Source organism: Pelophylax lessonae (genome assembly GCF_965119305.1).
Source record: "Pelophylax lessonae genome assembly, chromosome: 1".
NCBI classification, from domain to species: domain Eukaryota; kingdom Metazoa; phylum Chordata; class Amphibia; order Anura; family Ranidae; genus Pelophylax; species Pelophylax lessonae.
This window is the reverse complement of record NC_138768.1, coordinates 343,767,673-343,788,622: the sequence shown is the minus strand read 5'-3', so window position 1 is coordinate 343,788,622 and position 20,950 is coordinate 343,767,673. Positions and strand designations below refer to the sequence as shown.

At 43.2% G+C, this 20,950-nt stretch overlaps 1 protein-coding gene across 1 annotated transcript in view; it reads right to left on the bottom strand.

Moving 5' to 3' along the window:
- The window catches only part of LOC309569936 (protein FAM240B-like), a 76,426-nt gene extending 56,088 nt beyond the window's left edge, over positions 1-20,338 (bottom strand). The window contains exon 1 of the mRNA XM_082275931.1: positions 20,311-20,338. The gene's annotated coding sequence lies outside the window, so the exon portion shown is untranslated. The remainder of the gene's footprint in view (positions 1-20,310) is intronic.
- Between the last annotated feature and the right edge of the window lie 612 nt (positions 20,339-20,950).

Here is a 20,950-nt window from a genome sequence, read left to right as displayed (position 1 = left end):
CGGATCAGATGACACTTGGATGGAAACAGACATGCAGTCCATTTTCATTCGATCGCCCCATAGAGGAGAGAGGGTTGTGTTCATGTATGCTCTTCATAGTGGAGCGGACAGGGACCTGTCATCCGTCTGCTCAGCGGGGATCAGCGTACAGATCCCCTACTGACCAGGCAGATCTGCTTAGACAGATCCACTCTGTCTGAAAGGGGCCTAAGAGGAGATTTCTCTCAAGTGATTTTCTCCCACTTTTTGTTTTTCCTCTGGGACAGGAAATGAAAGATTTTCCCTAATAGAACAAAAAAAAAAAAAAAGAGAAAATTACAGGGATCGAAGCATTGTGTACTATAAGCAACCCTAAAAAGAAATGCTTTAGCTAAAATAATTACACCTAAAAAACATATTTTTTTTTTTGCATTTACATATGTATTAAAAAAATGTTAGGAAAATACATTGTTCTGGAAGAGAAAGTTAACAGTCAGAGACAATTCTAAATTTAGGACCCTCAGGATCTTTCTGCTATAATGTGCAAATATGCATAACATATGTAATGATTGTACTAAGTGTTGTAGGTGTCTCTTAGGCTCTTGCATGCAACACCATAGTTAAAGCATATATGGGTAAAAGGAGGGAAAAGTCTCAGGTTTTAATTAACAATGCCCCTTTAAGGACCTCCCACTGTTAATGCGTGTTGGACAACACCTACTATTTGACTGCTCTCCCCCCCATGGACGAGGGGAGATGATGCGTACCTTCACCTATTCTCTGCTGAAAAAGTCACTTTGCTGACCAGCTATTTTCTATTTAGTAGTAGCAACCATTGGTGTTGTTGATGATTCTGACATACCTAGTGACAGTGAAATACAAAGCAATGCCTATGTTTGACCAAAGAAGGCAAACTAGTTATGGCCTATGCATCAGCAACTGAATCTGGAGGGGAAAAACATGGAGATATGGGACTTTCTTTGATTTCCCTCTGTAGTGCCATAATCCTTCCCATCCCCTGATGTGGCCCCACCAACCAGTTCAATACTCCATCCTTCTATTCCTTACTACCCTCACTCAGCACACTGAGTAATATGCTATAGCAGAGGCAGCTATTGGTGCTTCTTAATGCCCCACCCATCCTTTCTTTCTTGACTTGTCCAGACGAAGAACATAGTTTAGAAATGTCACCTCCCTGCTGAAGTTGCTAAGTTGGATGGCTGCTCGTAGCTAATGAACTTGCTGGTAGTTTGCGATGGCACATGGAAAGATGAGTGTGCCTAAGTCATGCACTTGGGATAATTTTTTGTGGAAAAATCTATCCTTTTAGAAGCTTATGAAAAAAAAATGGGAACAGTGTCAGCATGTTGCCACTACTGATTCATTTCCTACTGTCTCTAAAAATGCTAGCTTCCAACCAGTGCTTTAAGTGGCCCAAAAGAGGTGCCGGTACTCTATAATAGCCTATAAATTCCCCCCCACCCCACACCAGGGTCCCCACAGAGCACCCCCCCCCCCCTGGCCTGGGCTGGGACTCTGGAGCAGGGGGACTCACTGGTGGTGACTGGTCTGGCTCTGGAGTGGGAAATATTCTTGGGGGGGCAATTGAGGGTGCAGATGTCCAAAATCAGCGTACTGGTACGCTAAGGCCCACGGAGAGGTGGCGGTATGCTCAAGAGCCATATTTGGAAGTGGCGGTACTGAGTACCAGTGCATACCGGCCCACTTAAAGCACTGCTTCCAACTCTTATTTTGGTTGGCTGGGAACTGAAATTGTTTCTGCCATGTTCAAGTACACCATCCTTCTTACTTACTGAGATCTAGATGATCACTAGTCACCATTTATACTACTGTTGAATTTCAGCAGAGGGTAATAGTAGTAAGAATTTTTAATATTTTGCCAATGATGCTTTTATGAGATAGATAGATGGATTTGTATTGTCTAGATAGTTGTGTTTAATAAAGCTGATTTCTATACTGTACATGTGTCAGATCACTGGGTCTTGTTACACTCATCTATGGATACAACATACAGAGTGTATATTGAGGTTGAGCTCAGTTAGGCTTTTATGTTTCCTTTTTCTAATAGTAGTAAGTAGTAATAGTAGTAAGATTACAAGGCACATAAGTATGTTAGTAGGTTCTTTAAGTGGAATTTTACTTAAAATGAATTAAATTGTTAGTATGTTAGTAGGTATTCATGTTCATGGTGGTCCAGCTATTCAAAACAGACAAAGAGTCCCGAACTAAGTAAGATGGAAGCATTAGCAATGGAGTGATGCACATCACTAGAGGGGGACTATGCGTGCACAGTGTGTTAGTGTGCACAGTGTGTGTGCATATGCATGCACAGTATGTGTGTAAATGTGTGTTTATAAACTGTTTTACTTTTCAAAAGATTTGTAATTATGTTCAGCTAGTGATCCAATAACTCCAACCAGGCAGCATAACTAGATCCCAGACCTCCAACTTGAAAGACCATCATCCAGCCTACTAACTGGTCAATAAAGAAGCAGAATCGTACCAATAAGATCCTCTATGTGCTCTCCCCTACTGTAAGAATCTCCATAGTCCATAGACTTAAAGCAAAGCGCTAAGCAGTAAAACCACTCTTTTTTATGTACCTTGGGTTAGGCTTTTGTAGTACTCACCCCCCCAATGTAAATGCTGTATTATAAGAGGCTCTCATGCCTTTCCTAATGGTGACCCGTCCTGTAACTATGCCCAACAACACACTGACCCACCACTGTCAACAATCAGGATACAGTGTCTTTTGTTTTAAAGGATTATTTGCTCAAAAAACTTGTAAAGGGTTATGTACAGGGTAACCTAAAATATGATGCAGTAAGATCATAGGTGAGCACCCTCTCCTCCTCCATGGATCCTGGCTTGGGGGGGGGGGGGGGGGGCATGGTGGTTGGTGTGTGGACAGACCTTCAGATCTGATGGCCCAGAACACACAGGAACTGTCCTCACCCCCTCACCCCTCGCAATCCTCCTAAATGTCACTATGTGTGTGTTTCAGTGGTACAGACAAGATCAGTGCCGCCCTTTGTATGATGGTCGCTTGCTGTTCCCTGCTGATGGACGAAAATGAGCTACTGCCTCGGCTCCCAGAGATGATGGCCTCCCCCACCTTCTGTTCACCCTGCTGCCACCGTCACAGCTGCCTCTGTCTGAGCCTTCCTGTGTCACCAGAAAGATCATCTCTGGATTGTAAGAGCCAGAGCGGCGTGTTGCCACTGTGTCTCTGGATCTCTGCAGCAAGTGCAATGTCATGTGGATGCTGGCCAAGAGGAGACTGTAGATGTAAAGGTTTAAGAAAGTGTTCCAGGTATTACCCCTTCTTCTTCTAACTCAAGACTGCTATCTGAGTTGTGATGTTGAAAGATAGTTAGTGCACCTTAGTGCAGTGGTCTCCAAACTGTGGCCCTTTAATTGCCTTTATCAGGCCCTTTGGGCACTATTCCTACAACTGACATTAACGGTGGGACATAATTCCTACACTGACATCAATGATGAGGCACTATTCCTCCCACTGACACCAATGATGGGGCACTATTCCTCCCACTGACACCAATGATGGGGCACTATTCCTCCCACTGACACCAATGATGCGGCACTATTCCTCCCACTGACACCAATGATAGGGTACTATTCCTCCCACTGTCACTAATGATGGGGCACTATTCCTCCCACTGACACCAGTGAGGGGGCACAATTCCTCCCACTGACACTAATGATGGGGCACTATTCCTCCCATTGACACCAATGAGGGGGCACAATTCCTCCCACTGACACTAATGATGGGGCACTATTCCTCCCACTGACACCAATGATAGGGTACTATTCCTCCCACTGTCACTAATGATGGGGCACTATTGATCTTTTATTGAAAAGAATCAAGCAACATATTTTATACAAAAGTAAAAAACAGAACTATAGTACAATATTCCAACAAAAAAAAAACAAAGGAATTCACATCCATGTGCAGAATATATACAATATATACATAATCCACTTCCAACATTCTTAGAAAACTATTTACATAAAGCAGCAGAGAGGGCCTAAGAGGCACAGCCCATCACCTATGTATGCAGCCATTTATCAAAAACTGAGCATTAAGAAAAAATCTAGGGTGATAAGAGACAGAAAGCCACACCCGGGAAAGAGACTCCTGGCAGTCAGGGAGGCCTGAAACCCCTCCACGCCTTCAGCCAAGCCCTCTGACCCCACTTGTCTCTCTCAAGCGCCCGAATCTTCCCCACCTCATGCAGAATGTCACACACCACCACCTGAACAGGAAGGATTTTACGCCGAAGGGTGACCTGACACCGTGCGTTCCATGTGTAATAACGGACTACTAAACTAACTAAAAAAAGTGTATCCAAACAAAAGCCCCCACCAGTATTGAATGCTCCGTACACCCACTCAGCATAACCCAGCCTGGAGAGGAAAGGAACACCGAGGGCCCGCCCAACCTGTTTGTATACCTCTATGTTAAAAGGGCAACGAAGCAGAAAATGGTCCATAGTCTCCTCCTCACCTGCACATTCCTCCCGAGGACAACCACGATCCATCCCACTGCGGAATTTCAAATTGCCCCGAACATAAAGCCTCCCGTGGAAGCACAACCAGGCCAGATCCCTGAATTTAAGGGGGACTCTAGCCAAATTAATCAATCTTAACCCTTCCCTCAAAATTGGGCCTGGGCAATCCCTTAAGGCCAGTGGGTCATGAAAGACTTCACTCAAGACTCGGCTCATAAGGACTTTCCTCGGAGCGGATCTGAGATCTTCAGCCGACAGTCGCCACTGCCGCAGCAACTTCAGACACGGAGCGACATAGGCTGGGAGCTGACCACGATGACCCCTGAGATTCTTCACTTGGCCACCTTCTTCCCAAAGTCGCAGAAAAGGCCTAAACCAAGATCTAAACATGCCTGCCCATCCAGGAGGTTTCACTGCAAGCATACTACCAATGTTAAACTTGAGAAATAGCAGAGAAAAGAAAAGAACGGGGTTGACCATACCTAAGCCACCCTCCCTCCTGGATAGATAGGTGACATTCCTCTTGATGGGGTTCAGTCTGTTCCCCCACAGCATCTGGAAGAACACACTATAGATCCTAGCATAGAGAGACACTGGCAAGATGCAGACAGGGCTGACATACAAGAAGATCGGTATCAGGTAAGTCTTAATCAGATCAACCCTTTCCCTCAGAGATAACTTCCATCTCTTCCAGCTGACCACCTTAGTATTGGCAACTTCCAGCATGCCTTCCCAGTTTTTGAGGCCATAATCGCCAGGTCCAAATTCAATGCCTAATATCTTAATTTTTTCCTGGGGCACTGGAAAAGTGTCCGGGAGATCAAACCCCTCACCTTCCTTTTCCATCCAAAAAACTTCACTCTTTTCCTGATTGATCTTGGAGCCTGATGCTTCAGAGTACCGTGATGTCAGAGAGACCACCTCCTCCGCTTCATCTGTCCCAGTGACAATCACTGACACATCATCCGCATAGGCAACAACCCTCAAAGGCGGCTCACCCGGGATTCCCACTGGTACCCCACACAACATGCTGCTCTCTAGCCTCCTGATGAAGGGGTCGATTGCAAACACATAGAGCAGGGGACTCAGCGGACAACCCTGGCGCACCCCAGAACCAACCTCAAAGGACTGTCCAACCCAACCATTAACAAGAGGGAAGCTTTCTGCCCCCTTATACAAAACTTTTAACCAATCGACAAAACCACCCGGCAGACCGTACTTACTAAAGAGCAACCACAGGTACTCATGGTTGACACGATCGAAAGCCTTTGCCTGATCTAATGCCAGTAGATACTTTCCCCAGCCTGCAGCCCTGCACTGCTCCAAGGCCTCCCGGACAGCTAAAACCGCTGTGAAGGTGCTCCTACCCTGGATCGAACAGTGCTGATGGCGAGAAAGCAAAGACTCTGCTACTGCCGATAGGCGCCAGAAAAGTATCTTCGCCAGCACCTTTCTATCGACATTGAGAAGGCTGATGGGGCGCCAATTCTCAATCATCGAAGGATCTTTACCTTTTGAAAGAAGAATCACAGCTGAGTGTCTCATGGAAGTGGGAAGCACCCCCTCAGCAAGACAACTGTTAAAAATCTCTACCAAATGTGGGGCCAGAATAGACTTAAAGGCTTTGTAAAACTCAGCCGTCAGACCATCCGGTCCAGGTGACTTCTTGATGCCAAGCTGTTCAATTGCCCTCGTCACCTCTTCAACTGTGATCTCTTCTGTCAAATTCATCAAAGGGACATCTCCACCATTTAGACCTGGAATAGAGTCCAAAAAGCTTTCCATCTTGTCTCGGTCAAGCTCCTTCCTCCCAAGAAGTTCAGCATAAAAAGACCTCACGACCTCCAGGATCCCTGACCTGGACTTTGTCAAGGAACCTGTACTATCCTTAAGGCCAACGACCATCTTAACAGCTACACCCTGTTTGCAGTTCTGGTAAGGGTCAGGCGAGTGGTATTTCCCATAGTCCCGCTCCAGAACCAAAGAGGTATGCCGGTCATATTGACACTTCCTGAGGAGGATTTTCACTTCAGAGATTGCCCCAGGATCTCCTCCTCTCGAGACAAGAATATCCAGCTTCCTCCGCAAACGTTGGTAGGTCATGTATCTATTAAAATGTTTTTTATTGGCTAGGCCCCTGAAGAATCCAGCAATCCTCTTTTTGGTCAGCTCCCACCACTCAGCCTTGCTGCTACAAAAGTCCAGGATGGTCACCTGTGCCTGAAAGAATTCCTCAAAGGATTGTCTAACATGTTCTTCCTCAAGGAGAGTCGAATTTAATCTCCAGATGCCTTTGCCCCTCTGAGGGAAATCTGAAGCATTCAAGACCACAGATAGCATACAGTGATCAGAGAACTCCACCGCCTGCACCACTGGGGGTGAGAAAGCAGAGGCCTCCTTCAAAAAAAACCTATCTATCCTACTCTGACTATTACCTCGATGAAAGGTGAACCCTGTGTCATCCGGGAGGTGCTTAATGTGCACATCCACAAGACCAGCATCCCTAACCATACTATTTAAAAAAACGCTATCATATCCCAGCCGGTCATTGAAGTCCTTCCTGTCCTTGGGCCTAGTCACAGTATTAAAGTCACCTCCAAAAACCACTTGCCGGGATGTAAAAAGAAATGGCTTGATCCTTGTAAAAAGGCATTTCCTGTCCCACTTTGTGTGCGGCCCATAAATATTAATTAGGCGCAGGTCCTGCCCTCCCACAAGAACGTCTAAGACCATACATCTCCCAATCTCCACCTCAATAACCCGCCGGACAGTTACCATGCCGGTTTTAAACAACACCGCCACCCCGCCGTAAGGCTCGGCCGCAAGAGACCAGTAAGATGGACCATACCTCCACTCTCTCTTGGCCATATGAATATCTGCCAAGGAGGTGAGCCTAGTCTCCTGCAAAAATAAAATTTCAGCATCTAATTGGCTGAACAAAAATAAGGCCATAGAACGAGCTCTTACCGACTTAATGCTGGCGACATTTATTGTCACCACTTTTAACGGAGGGGGAACCGCCATTTGGGTTATTGGGTGGATTCCTTCTTAGCTCCCCTCTGCTGCTCATCACCAGAAGCCTCTCTCTTTCTTGAAGCCTCCTCCAACTCCATTTCAATATCTGAATTCTGCTCAGAAGAATCCCCAGATGAGGAGATATCCCAAGCAGAAGCCCTAGAACGGTTGGAGACAGTCACTGAGGCATCCTGTCCCTGTTCCGTCCTCACCGTCTGTCTCTTCCGCCTCACAACCTTCCTTCTCTCCTCCAGGTACTGAAGGTCAGATTCAGAGATGCTTTCATCTCTTGTTTTCTTCTTCTTCTTTGAAGTCTTCACAGAAGACTTCTTTACAGAGGAAGCCGCAGCAGCACCCTTTTTGGTACCCTCTACCACTCCTGGTGGGTGGGGGGCTTCTTTAAGGTCACACTTAGGAAGGGAAGACTGATCAGGAATAACTGACTCAGGGGGCACAGACTTGGCAGATTCTGACACAAGAGGAGCCGGTACAGTAGGCCGGGGGGACACAGGGACAGACACAGAAGGAAAACTTACAGATACAGGAGGGGTGGGCACAGGGACTAGGGAGGGATCCTGCACAAGACCAGGGGGGTCAGTCACCGCAGAGGAGGGTGGTACAACAGGGGCCTCATCCTCCATCCTGTCCAGCCTTAACAGATCATCTATCACCTCTCTATCCATATTATGCCAGGCTTCAGCACATCGGCTGTAGGGGTGGCCAAGGCGCAGGCACAGGTTGCACCTTATCGCCTGGGTGCAGTCCCTGGCCACATGACCCTGTCCCCGACACACTGAACAGATCAGTGCTGAACAAGAGGAGCTAAAATGCCCCTTTTCTCCACAGCGGTGACACAGTTTTGGCTGACCGGGATAAAAAATAGTCATCCTATCCCTCCCTATAAAAGCAGAGGAGGGCAGGTGACGGACAACATTCCCATCCCTAGCCAACCTGACCGTTACCGACCAACCCCCGGTCCAGATGCCACGCTCATCATGAATTTTATCCGGCCTGGTCAAAACATCCCCATAATTTCTCAACCAGACCTCTAAGTCCCGAGCAGGAACACTCTCATTTGTAAGGACAATAGTAATTTTCTTCACTGTTGACCTTTGGGAAACTGCCACTGGCACCAGACCTTCCCATTCGGGTCTTGACCTGCACCGAGCCATATATCGTTCCCAGAACAAGTCAAGACCCTCTGGTCTGGTGAAACTAACTGTGTATTCCCGGCTTCCAGCCACATGTATCAGGGCATATAGGTCATTAGCCCCAAAACCCATATCTAAGATCAGGTCCACCACCATACGCCTTGCTAGAGGGACTGCACCACCTTCCCATTTAAGGAGGACTACGTTCCGCCTTGGACCCCCAGCAGAAGCCATAGATCCAATACCAGATCCAATGGCGCTCATAGTGGCAGCCCGCGAGGGAAAACCCTGATTAGAAGCAGAGATCCTCCTTGATTGTAACCCTGGCTTGGTGATATTGCCAGGAGCACAGCTTACCACCTGTGCAAATGTAGGTTTTTTAGGGCCAAGACCCCACACTGATGTCACATTATCAGGTACACTACTATTATTATTTTTACCAGCTTGGCCTAAACAAGCAGCATTATCAGTTCCACATATAATGGTGGGATCCACCATGCCTGCAATGTTATTAGGGATAACTGTTTCTGATGCAGTACCAGATGTTTCCTGCTGCTGCGCTGTAGAGTCCTGTACAACAGTGACTGAAATAGTTTTAAGCTCAGCAGAAGGGGGGTTAATCGGCTCTTCTGGGTTTTGTGGTTCTTCAGCAGAAATGTCATTTTTTAAACACAACTTTTCCTGTTTAGAGACATCAGCAGCAGGCACAACATTGCTGAGCATAGGGGAATCACCCTGAGTGTCATTAGGAAACCCATCACTAGGCAAGGTGCTAAAAGGCACAAAAACTGTTTTATCTGTAAGCTGGGGCTTTATATACTTTACTTTATCAGGCACACTCTCAGGTAAGTCCTCCACATCACCAAACACCAGCTGATCTTCCTGCATTGGAGACTCCATTACCTGTATAACTTTCAACATGCCTCCTGAGCCCTGAGATGGCAATGGGCTGCTTACCTCACCTTGAGGGGGAAGGGGGTCAGAACCGGGGGTCTCCTCCTCCACCTCCATCTTTGCAAACCTCCGTTCATTGCAAAACTTCTCCCTGAAGGGACCATCCCTGCCTTCCATCATGGCCACGATAGTTTCTTGATGATCCACACGGACTTTCGCTAATTGGACCTCTGAATCCATGGATCCACGGTTCTTGCTGAACAAGCCTTCACGCTGCTTTCTCAGGCGCTTTAAATCCGCTCTAAGCTTGTAGAGCTTGTCTCTCTCCTTATTGAGGACTTTGATCCCGGCCACCACTCGCTCCCGAATGGATCCAGCATCTTCATCCTCACCAGGTGCAGAGAGATCACCAACCACGGGCTGCACAGGAGCAGGGGTGCCATCCATCCGCCCAGGGGATGTCTGAGAGCCTCCAGCAGGAGAGGCCCTGCTGGCCTCCATGGCTTCCCCAGAAGGGGGCCAGGAGAGCTGGGAGGGATTTCACCTCACACCCTCTTACACAGATCACCTGGAGCACCAACAGACACACAGCCAGAGAACCTTCCAGCAGCCACACCCGAAGCTGAATGATGGGAAACGACTCCTCCCACTGACAGCAATGATGGGGCACTATTCCTCCCACTGACACCAATGAGGGGGCACAATTCCTTCCACTGACACTAATGATGGGGCAATATTCCTCCCATTGACACCAATGAGGGAGCACAATTCCTCCCACTGACACTAATGATGGGGCACTATTCCTCCCACTGTCACCAATGATAGGGCACTATTCCTCCCATTGACACCAATGAGGGGGCACAATTCCTCCCACTGACACTAATGATGGGGCACTATTTCTCCCACTGACACCAATGAGGGGGCACTATTCCTCCCACTGACACCAATGATAGGGCACTTTTCCTCCCACTGACACCAATGATAGGGCACTTTTCCTCCCACTGACACCAATGATAGGGCACTATTCCTCCCACTGACACCAATAATGGTGCACTATTCCTCCCACTGACACCAATGATGGGGGCACTATTCCTTCCACTGACACCAATAATGGGGCACTATTTCTCCCACTGACACCAATGATGGGGCACTATTCCTCTCGCTGACACCAATGATAGGGTACTATTCCTCCCACTGATGCCAAGAGGGCATTTTTTACTTCCACTCACACCAGGACATTTTCTACTCCCGCTGGCCACAGTCTGCCCCCTTTAATGTCTGAAGAACAGTAAACCAGCCCTTTGTTTAAAAAAGTTTGGAAACCCCTGCCTTAGGGAAAGAAATGTTCAGAAGAAAGTTTTTTGCATACATCCTAGCTATACTTGGGTTTATAATAGCATCGCCGTATATCCACGTACAGAAAACGCACAGCTATTCATGTCTATGGAAAACTGCATGCTGCACCTAGACTGCCTGTGTGGAGGAAAGATACTGGCATTTCTGTTGAAATGGGCCCACCCGCTCATGTGCAAGGACCCTTAGACTATTCAAAAACAAAGGGATAATTTATTGCCCCTCTGGAGTACATGGTTTTTGTACCGTTCATTCCCTTTCCTACTTATTCATAAATGATTTTTAAGCATCCTCTGAGGACATACAATTTTATTGTTTACTTTTTTTTGTTAACTATTCACTGACTCTATTACCAACATCATAGTGTTATTCCTTTCTAATTAGACAATTAGGACACTCCAACACATAATTACATCTTAAAAAGCTGTTTGCTGTATATTTGTTATTACTGGATTAAAGAACCCTGAATAATTTATCCAGTGCACTAATCTATCAATATGCACCTTTGGTTTGCTAGTAAATAAATGGATACGCTGCCATTGTTTGCTTAGGTATATAGAGTATGTATACTATATATCAGTGTAATGTTAATATAAATTCCTTCTCTGTGTAATGTTAACATCATTCCAAATCACACTGGAGAAATGTTGAAGCACTGTCAAAGCATATGCATGTCCTAGCTGTATTAAAATCCCATACATTTGGCATGCTGATCAAGCTGTTTCAGTTAGTGAATGGGCTGCAAAACAGTGAATGTAGTAAACTTCAACCCTTTTATGTACCGTTTACTAGATTTTACATTCCCTGACTAAAGCATAAATAAATTACTGTCACATTGCTATTTAGTGAGCCACAGAGACAAAAATATTTAAAATGTGACCTATTTGCTGCTACCACTGAAAAACATAGCATTTCAAATAAATCAACTACAGCTAATGAATATATATTTTATATGCTGCTTTAATAAGTTACTACCTCTTGACATAGCGGAAAATTATAAGCACAGCAAATATTTCTGGGAAGTCACATAAACCAACTATGCAGAAAACCCTCAAAAGAAATATATAATTTTTTCCAAAAATGAACAAACAAAGCTTATGTGCCAGATACAGATACATGACAGATTAAAAATCCATCTATGGTGACATTTTGATAGCATTAAAACACGTGTGAGCAAGTCTAAATCAGCCTTGCCCTTTTATAGTTGTTGAGCTTTCTTGGGACAGAGATTTGCAATTAAATATTTTACTTAACTATAAAAAAAAAATGCGGCACAACCATTTTATGCATGCGTTTTACTTTATAAGACTTTTCAGACTTTAGCTCCCCGAGTAATGGATGGAAGAATGGGATAGAATGCTGTTGCTTACTATAGTACAAATTGAGATGGTAACTCTTCCATGTAAGTATCAAGAGGCATCCCAATTAAAATGAAGAATTTCTTGCATTTTTTGGAAATCCCTTCTGTAGGCTTAAAATCTTTAATGGTTTTGAGAGGTACCTGGTATAATGAATAATACAAACCTGGATTTCAGAGCAGCTAATCAGTAAATCAGAAGCAGGATTGTCGTATCTGTAACATGCAATTTAAACTCTTGATGCTCTCTTTTTTTTTGGGGGGGGGGGGGTTTATGAGAAATGGCCCTCCCCAAACAGAATATTGCACTAAACCTGTAGGTAAATAAGAGAACCAGAACCTTTGCTAAGTGGGAAAGCGGGTTTAATAATAAAGTTGGTGGTGTCTCTCTCCCAGGACAGGGACCTCTGAGGATGATGTGGCATCTGTCATTGTATCTGAGGCCTTAAGGCAAAATCAGCAGTGGTGATCCTCCAACTGTTGTCCAACCAGCCAAACATAGCATCTCACTGGCAGGAACAGCCTATCTAATTTTGTGTTTTTGTCCCTCCCTAACAGTTTTGGCTGTCATGCGACCAGACCTCTAAGACTATGATCCTGACATGGTCACTGGAAGCCTACCCTGGCTCTAGCCTATGCTGGTTATTAAGCCCTAAGCTAAAATTAGCTATATAATTCCAGACCAGAAGGGACAGTGTTAACAAGAATACCAGGAGCTGCTTATGAACTATATTGCAATAAACAGGTTCATCTACCAATATACAGTGGTGATCGAAAGTTTGGGCACTCCAGGTAAAAACTTGTATTAATGTGCATAAAGAAGCCAAGGAAAGATGGAAAAATCTCCAAAAGGCATCAAATTAAAGATTAGACATTCTTATAATATGTCAACAAAAGTTAGATTTTATTTCCATCATTTACACTTTCATAATTACAGAAAACATAAAAATGGCATCTACAAAAGTTTGGGCACCCTGCAGAGTTAATATCTTGTACTGCCCCCTTTGGCAAGTATCACAGCTTGTAAACACTTTTTGTAGCCAGCCAAGAGTCTTTCAATTCTTGTTTGAGGTATCTTTGCCCATTTTTCCTTACAAAAGTCTTCCAGTTCTTTGAGATTTCTGGGCTGTCTGTCACGCACTGCTCTTTTAGGGTCTATCCATAGATTTTCAATTATGTTGAGGTAAGGAGATTGTGAAGGCCATGGCAAAAACTTCAGTTTATGCCTCTTGATGTAATCCCCCGTAGATTTCGAGGTGTGTTTAGGATCATTATCCATTTGTAGAAGCCATCCTCTCGTTAACTTCAGCTTTTTCACAGATGGCATCAAGTTACCATCCAAAATTTGCTGAAATTTTATTGAATCCATTTTTCCTTCTACTCGTGAGATGTTCCCTGTGCCACTGGCTGCAATACAACCCCAAAGAATGATTGATCCACCCCCATGCTTAACAGTTGGACAGAGGTTCTTTTCATTAAATTCTGTGCCCCTTCTTCTCCAAATGTACCTTTGCTCATTCCGGCCAAAAAGTTTAATTTTAACCTCATCGGTCCACAGAACTTGTTTCCAAAATGCATCAGGCTTGTCTATATGTTCATTTTCAAAGTTCAAATGCTGATTTTTGTGGTGAGGACGTAAAAGAGGTTTTCTTCTGATGACTCTTCCATGAAGACCATATTTGTACAAGTATGTCTTTATAGTGGAATAGTGTACCACAACTCCAGTGTCTTCCAGATCTTTCTGGAGGGATTGTGCAGTCAAACGTGGGTTTTGAATTGTTTTTCTCACAATCCTGTGAGCTGTTCTGTCTGATATTTTTGTTGGTCTTCCAGATCTTGCTTTAACTTCCACTGTTCCTAAATACTGCCATTTCTTAATTACATTCCGAACAGAGGATATTGACATCTGAAAATGTCAATATCTGAGCTTTGTGAGCGTCAACTATTTTCAGTTTCAGTTTTCTAGACAACTGCTTAGAAGATCCCATGGTGCTGATTGTTGGGGCAAGGTCAGATGAGTCTGGGCATTTAAAACCTTTGAGATTGACATCACCTGGTCTTCCCAGATGATGATTGAGAACAATCCATGACACTGGCAGGTCTCAGCCTTGCAAAGGGGGCAGTGCATGCTATAAATTCTGCAGGGTGCCCAAACTTTTGCAGACACCATTTTTTTGTTTTCTGTAATTTTGAAAGTGTCAATGATGGAAATAAAATCTAACTTTTTTTGACATATTATAAGAATGTCTAATCTGTAATTTGATGCCTTTTGGAGATTTTTCCATCTTTCCTTGGCTTCTTTATGCACATTAATACAAATTTTTACCTGGGGTGCCCAAACTTTAGATCACCACAGTACTGAAAGGTGACAACTATACATACAGTAGCGCAGACCTAGCTATCTGGCATTGTGAATGTGAAATACAACATAATACCAAGGACAGAGCAGAGCTACTCTATGTCAAGGTCCTACCTTGCCTTCCTGTTGGCAGCCATCTTGGACATGTGCAGACTGCTGTCTCTTTTAAACTCTGTTACATCATCACCTGTCTGCTGCCTGGGTGTCGCTCAGTGATGATGTTGCACACCTGACTATATAAATATCACCTGATGGCTTTCAGACCTTGCCCGTGCATTTGTGCTCCAAGGTGCATCACTGCTAACAGTCCTCTGGCCTCTGTGGTTTCTCTGTGCATGACTTGGCTTGGCTGATGACCCTCCTGGCTCTTGATTCCGCATCGGCAGACAACACCGCACTGGTTGACGACCCGGCTTTAGCAGACTACCTGCTTCTGGACTCTATCTCGGCCTGGATGACTACCCGTTCCTGGACTTGATCCTGGCTTGGATGACTATCCGCTTCCGAACTTGACGCCGGCTGTTCTTGATTTCGCTTCTCTCTCTTGCTGTACGATTATTATTGTTGCATTAATAAATCGCTTTATTTACTGCATCTTCGTGTGGTCTGGTTTCCTGGCACCCTGGCATCTTTCACAAGGATTTACATACACACTCAGCAGCTGCAGCTATACTATTAGATCATAGGAATACTTGCATAATAGCCCCTTCTGGCTTAGGGTTTAGCAGCATGGACAGGACATGTGGCTGAGACCTTCTCTCTCTCCACTTCCTTCTTCCAGGGTTTCAAAGCCAACGGCCCAGGGAACAAAAGTGCATAGAACATTTTTTACAGGCATTTACAAATTCAGACAGTAGAGGGCAGCAGATCCTTATGCAATACTTTCCTCTGAAAACCAAACTCCAAACTACTGATTAAAGCTCCAATTTAATCTTCAAGCAAATATTTTTTTTCCATTCAGTTTATAATAATATACAAGGAAAACGGGTAAAACAAAAAGTTACATGAGTCATGATGAGTGACTGTTCTGCGTGGGATTCGGTAATTATAAAGTGAATCATAAAAAGAAGCTTGTTGGTAACATTTGCCATGAGGTGTTCTATTCTCATTTAAGAAACAAAAGAAAAGAAAACAAGAGTAGAATAAATTGTATGAGCATAAATTGTGAAAGGTGTAATAGAATATGATGAAATAAGTATTCCTTAAACAACAGAGATCAACACTGGCTTAATTTGGTGAGAAAAGAAACCATGTGTCAGTTAAAATGGGACTCCCAGATGTAATCCCTCTGTAATGATCAATTTACAGAGGGGTTAACATCTGGAGAGAAATCCATTTATGTCAAGAAGAATTTGTAGCTTGTCACATCAAAGTAACATTGTAGCCCAGTATATCATAACCAAGAGATTGGATTGATGGGCAGGTAGCACCAGATGCATACACTCTGTGTGCAATACAATAACTTTACTGAAATGGTGCATTATGAGCCAGCCCTTTCAAGATCATTGGGTAAAATGTACGAGGGGGCAGAGTCATGACTGACGAGAGAGAGAATGTCTGTCTGCCCCATCTGGTACCAATAACACTTGCTATAGGTTACAAAAAAAAAAAAAAACAGCAGAATGTGTGTTTGCAGTCCTGATCAGAACTTTTTATTATCCAGGAGCATTGATGTACACCATCCTTGTCAGCCCAGGTCTTAACAAGACACCTAGAAGTTCAGAATATTGCACAATGATAAAGTTATACAGTCCTGTGTAGCATGCCATTTAAAAGTAAAAGCAGTCTGTAGCACCCTCACAAATTGAAACAGAATTACCCAAATTTGGTTCTGTAAGAAATCCAAGGCAGGTCAGTCTTGGAATCATTGGTTTAGCAGGGTTTCTTTCACCTGATTACCTCTCAGAGCAATTTCTGATATAGCCTAGGCAGAACTGCACAGTCTATAGGCAGTGAATTCCCATATCATCATATTATCCATATTAACATATCATTCCCATAACTATAACAAAAAGAACTAGCATTACTCACCCCTCATCAATGCCAGCTAACTACAATGATCCTGGGAAAAATGTATCTCTCCAGGGCTCCCCTGATCTCTGGGGGTAGGGTTGTACATGCAGTCAACTCGAAATGTTAAATCCTCATTTTAATTAAGCAGGCACTGGCATCTCTCACAAAGCCCAAGGCAACAGATGGCTGTCCAGTGTTATTTACTAACACTTACCCCTAAAAATGCTTAATTTCCTGCTTTGCCATAGACCTAATCTTACGCCAAAAGCTATCTGTGATAATTACTAATTAGTATGAAATTCCTGAATGCCATGGTAGCCACTGTAACCTGGCAGCCATAACATAACATTCTGAACCTTATCTGTCATCCTTTTTCATACAGTATACCGTGTATATATAATATCAATCCTTTGGACAAAAAAAGGAGCAAAAGACCCACACATGTTCTTAAAGGAAGCTTACAGTGAAGAAATAAGGAGGCTGCCATTAATGACCTCTTCCATTGAAAATGCTGTTTGCTCCAATATCATAGTGATTATTTCTAAAGCACATACTTTGAACAATCTATGCAGGTTAGGAGTCCTGACTTGACTCTGATTTTTCTGAACTGCATACTTGTTCCAAGTCTGAGTCTTTGAAAATATTGAATTGAAAGACAGCCAGGCAACTAACATCTTTGTCTACTGTAATAGGTTGGTATTTTTAGTAGGCAAACTACAAGTATTTGGTTTTACTTTTTTTTAATAAAAAAAAAAAAAAGAAATAGAGAAGAAAAAATGGCTTCATTAGGTACCAGCGAGCATGTGATTGACACCAGACAGATCAGATCACAGGAGAGGATCGTAGCAGAGCTAGATGAGCTGATTTGTAACTGTCCACTCATGTCTATATGATATTTGCTTATGTGGGAATGTACACTTTACAAGCCAAGAACCTTCAAAGAAACCTTCAGAGAAAGATGAGATAGATGCTTGTTACTTAAGCTTAAATTCTCGTGACATTTCTTATAATTCCCTGAACCCACTCTTCTACTTCAATGGCTAGACAGCAACAAAATGAATACAAATTTTAAATGTTAAATTAGGGAAAAGACTGGGTTTACTCTAATTATTGCAGGAGAATGTTTAGAGTTACAGAAAAGGCTTCAAGGGTCAAGCTTGCTTCTGTTATTTTAGTTTTCTTAAATGAATAATGAACCAAAAATAAGGTTTTTGGAAATGCTTGAATGAAGGAACATCCTATAGATGATCCATTGCCAGCAGTGTCCACCAGCAAGAACTTTTCCCTGGAGTCTCAAATTTGAGCACAAGAAAGAAGTGTTTGACACAGTATATGTTCAATTGCTTGAAGCTACGGTATTCAAAATATTACTGGTGTAAAATGTTTAGCAAGTCTTACATTGTACGTTTGCTTAGGTCTGTAATTTAAAAGACTGTTCTTCCTTCTCCTTTCTAGTGGTGAGTGCCCGAGGTCTACCAGCACTTGTATATCCAGGGGGAAGGACAGTTTTTATCCTAAGATTTTTAACTTTTATATGGGCAGTGCTTGTATTTTACCTATGTATTATTACTTTAAAGATTTATTAATATACTGATGCTATTTATTATACAATTTGTCTGTTTATGTGTTGTCTACTTTTGTGTTAGACTATATAAATACACACAGGTGAGCATTTCATTATACTTGGTACTGACTGTTACTTTGTGCATAAAACAAAGAACATTGAACCTCATTGATATGTGTAAATAACCTGGGAATCCCCAATCATGCGGTCCTAGAGGAGAGCACACCTTCCAGAAACACTGAGCAGAGAGGGGAGATTTATTGGGGAGAGGGGAGATTTATCTTACTGGTGCACATAGAATCTGGTACAGCTGTGCATAGTACCCAATCAGCATCCAGGTTTTAGGGTGCGTTCATACTGAACGCGGGTTTGAAATCATGCAAATTTAGCTGAACTCGCATTATTTCAAACCCACATTTTAGTGCAAGTTCGGGGGTGATTTGAAAGACATATGAGCGGACTCATGCACAGATGTCTATTGAAATCGCCCCCAAAGTTGCCAAAAATAGTGCAGGAATTACTTTTGGAAATCGGTGCAGCTCCGCAAAGTGTAACGTAGCACCAATTGGGACAGTGCCGTTGCCGGCAATAGGGTCCTTTCACACGAACGATCAGATCAGATCACATCCGCCTGTCAGTTTTTAAGGCGGATCTGATCGGATCCTCCATGCATCCCTTTGGGGCAGCGGATGTCAGCGGAGACATCTCCGCTGACACCCGCTGCTATCCGCATCCGATCCTGTCCGTGAAATCCGGACGGATGGAAACCCTTTTTCCATCCGTCCAGTGGATCGGATCAGATGTGAACGGACAGGCGATCCATTCTCATCTGATCTCTCCATAGAGGACAGCAGGGATCTGACAGCTCCATCTCTGCACACAGAGCGGAGACTCAACTGTCATCCGCCTGCTCAGTGGGGATCGGTGGATTAATCCCCCACTGAGCAGAATGGAGTCCGCCGGCGGATGCGGACTGTGTGAAAGGACCCATAGGTTGCGATTTGGCATGTGATTTGACATGTCAAATTGCTTGTCAAACCACCCCAATGTGAATGGGGACTTATTGTCAAAGCCTGATTGAACAAGCTAAAGTTAGAATATGATTGGTTACTATGCACAGCTGCACCACATTCTGTGTGCATCAGTTTTAGTAAATCTCCCCCTACTGTATCATCAAAACCATCAGGAGGAATGCTGCATATTGTGTTCAGTTCAGCACAGCACAGCAAACATGCAGCGAAGTAAATGATTTGCTGTGTGCTGGTAGGCAAAGGGGTTGTTCACTTCGCAAGGGATTTTTTCCTTAGTTTAGCAAATGTGGCTAAAATTCACTTTGCAAAGACTGCCCAATCAGGTGCAAGAAAAAAAATGCCTTTAGTGAGTCAACCTATGTATTCTCTGTGTACAGTCAGAGCTTTGCAAGCGTTACAATAAAGACATTTCTGCCTAGAAACAATATTCATCAATACTCATCAATATTCAGTATTTTAAGAAAACGACAAAAAAATCATACGCATCGCTCAAGCAAAGTAAAGCACAATTCAAAGCACATTCTCTTTGTAGATACTAACACATCTTTGTAAAAAAATGGCATAATGAATTCTTTGAAACTGGAAAACTATGTGCTTTATTACTGTGAAATGCAAATTATAACTATAATATTATACACACATGTATGTGCGAGCAGTAAGTCTAGAGCCTGGTAACACCTAATATTAAATAGTTAAAAAGAAATTGATGGTAACAGTAAAAAAAAAATCAGTTTGAGGAAATAAAACAGCAAGCACATATGATGTAATAATATGATGTGATAATATAAATATAAAACACTAATGCCAATAGTAATAATGACTGTATAATCATCATAATACATTAAAAAAAGTTTTCTCTTCTAAAAGCTTCTTGTTTGTTATATGAAAGATATCAGATGGTAATAGAAAAAAAATAAGAAGATGAAATGCTACTACAAATGTGCTACTACTACTGCTAGCGCTACTAACATCTACTACTGATATATGTTTAACACCATTGTAATTGTAAGTAAAGGCATGAAATGAAAGGCATGTTACTCTTACTGTGGTGCTGTTTGTCTTGCAGGCTCTGTTAAGCATACACGGATTTAGGAGTGCTCTGTCCCAGAGAGCTATATGTCTTAACAGTGAACATGTGGGAGTGACCTCATCTGTCAACTCTGTCTGCAAGGTTTTGAATGACAGTCGCTATTTTAAAGGAGCACACAAGTTCCATTTCGCTTAATTTCTAGGATGTCTAACCCTGCCTCTGGCTGCAGAAGGATAGAATGCATTTCAAACAGCTGACAAGTGTCATCCTAACTTTGTTACCATTGACTGCGCTGAATAAAATGTACTGTCACTTGATACAGAAATCAGCCATCGGGCAAATAGTTATGATATTACGTCCCATAGTTATGATATTATGACCAGTTTCAATTCAGTAAGCTGTTTGCCTTCTTTAGAATTCATTCAATATACTATAATGGTACTATAAACGATTCTAAAAACAGGTCCCGACTGTACGTATGGTTACAATAATAGCAAAAACACATTATGAATGTATTATTATATCTCATAAAACATTGTGGGGACCAGGCAAGGCTGCTGCCTTTAGAATCCATGAGATCTTTATAGCTGCCATTAAAAAAAAAACAGCATCCGAGGACTTTATTACACTAACCACTAAAGCCTGGTACACACT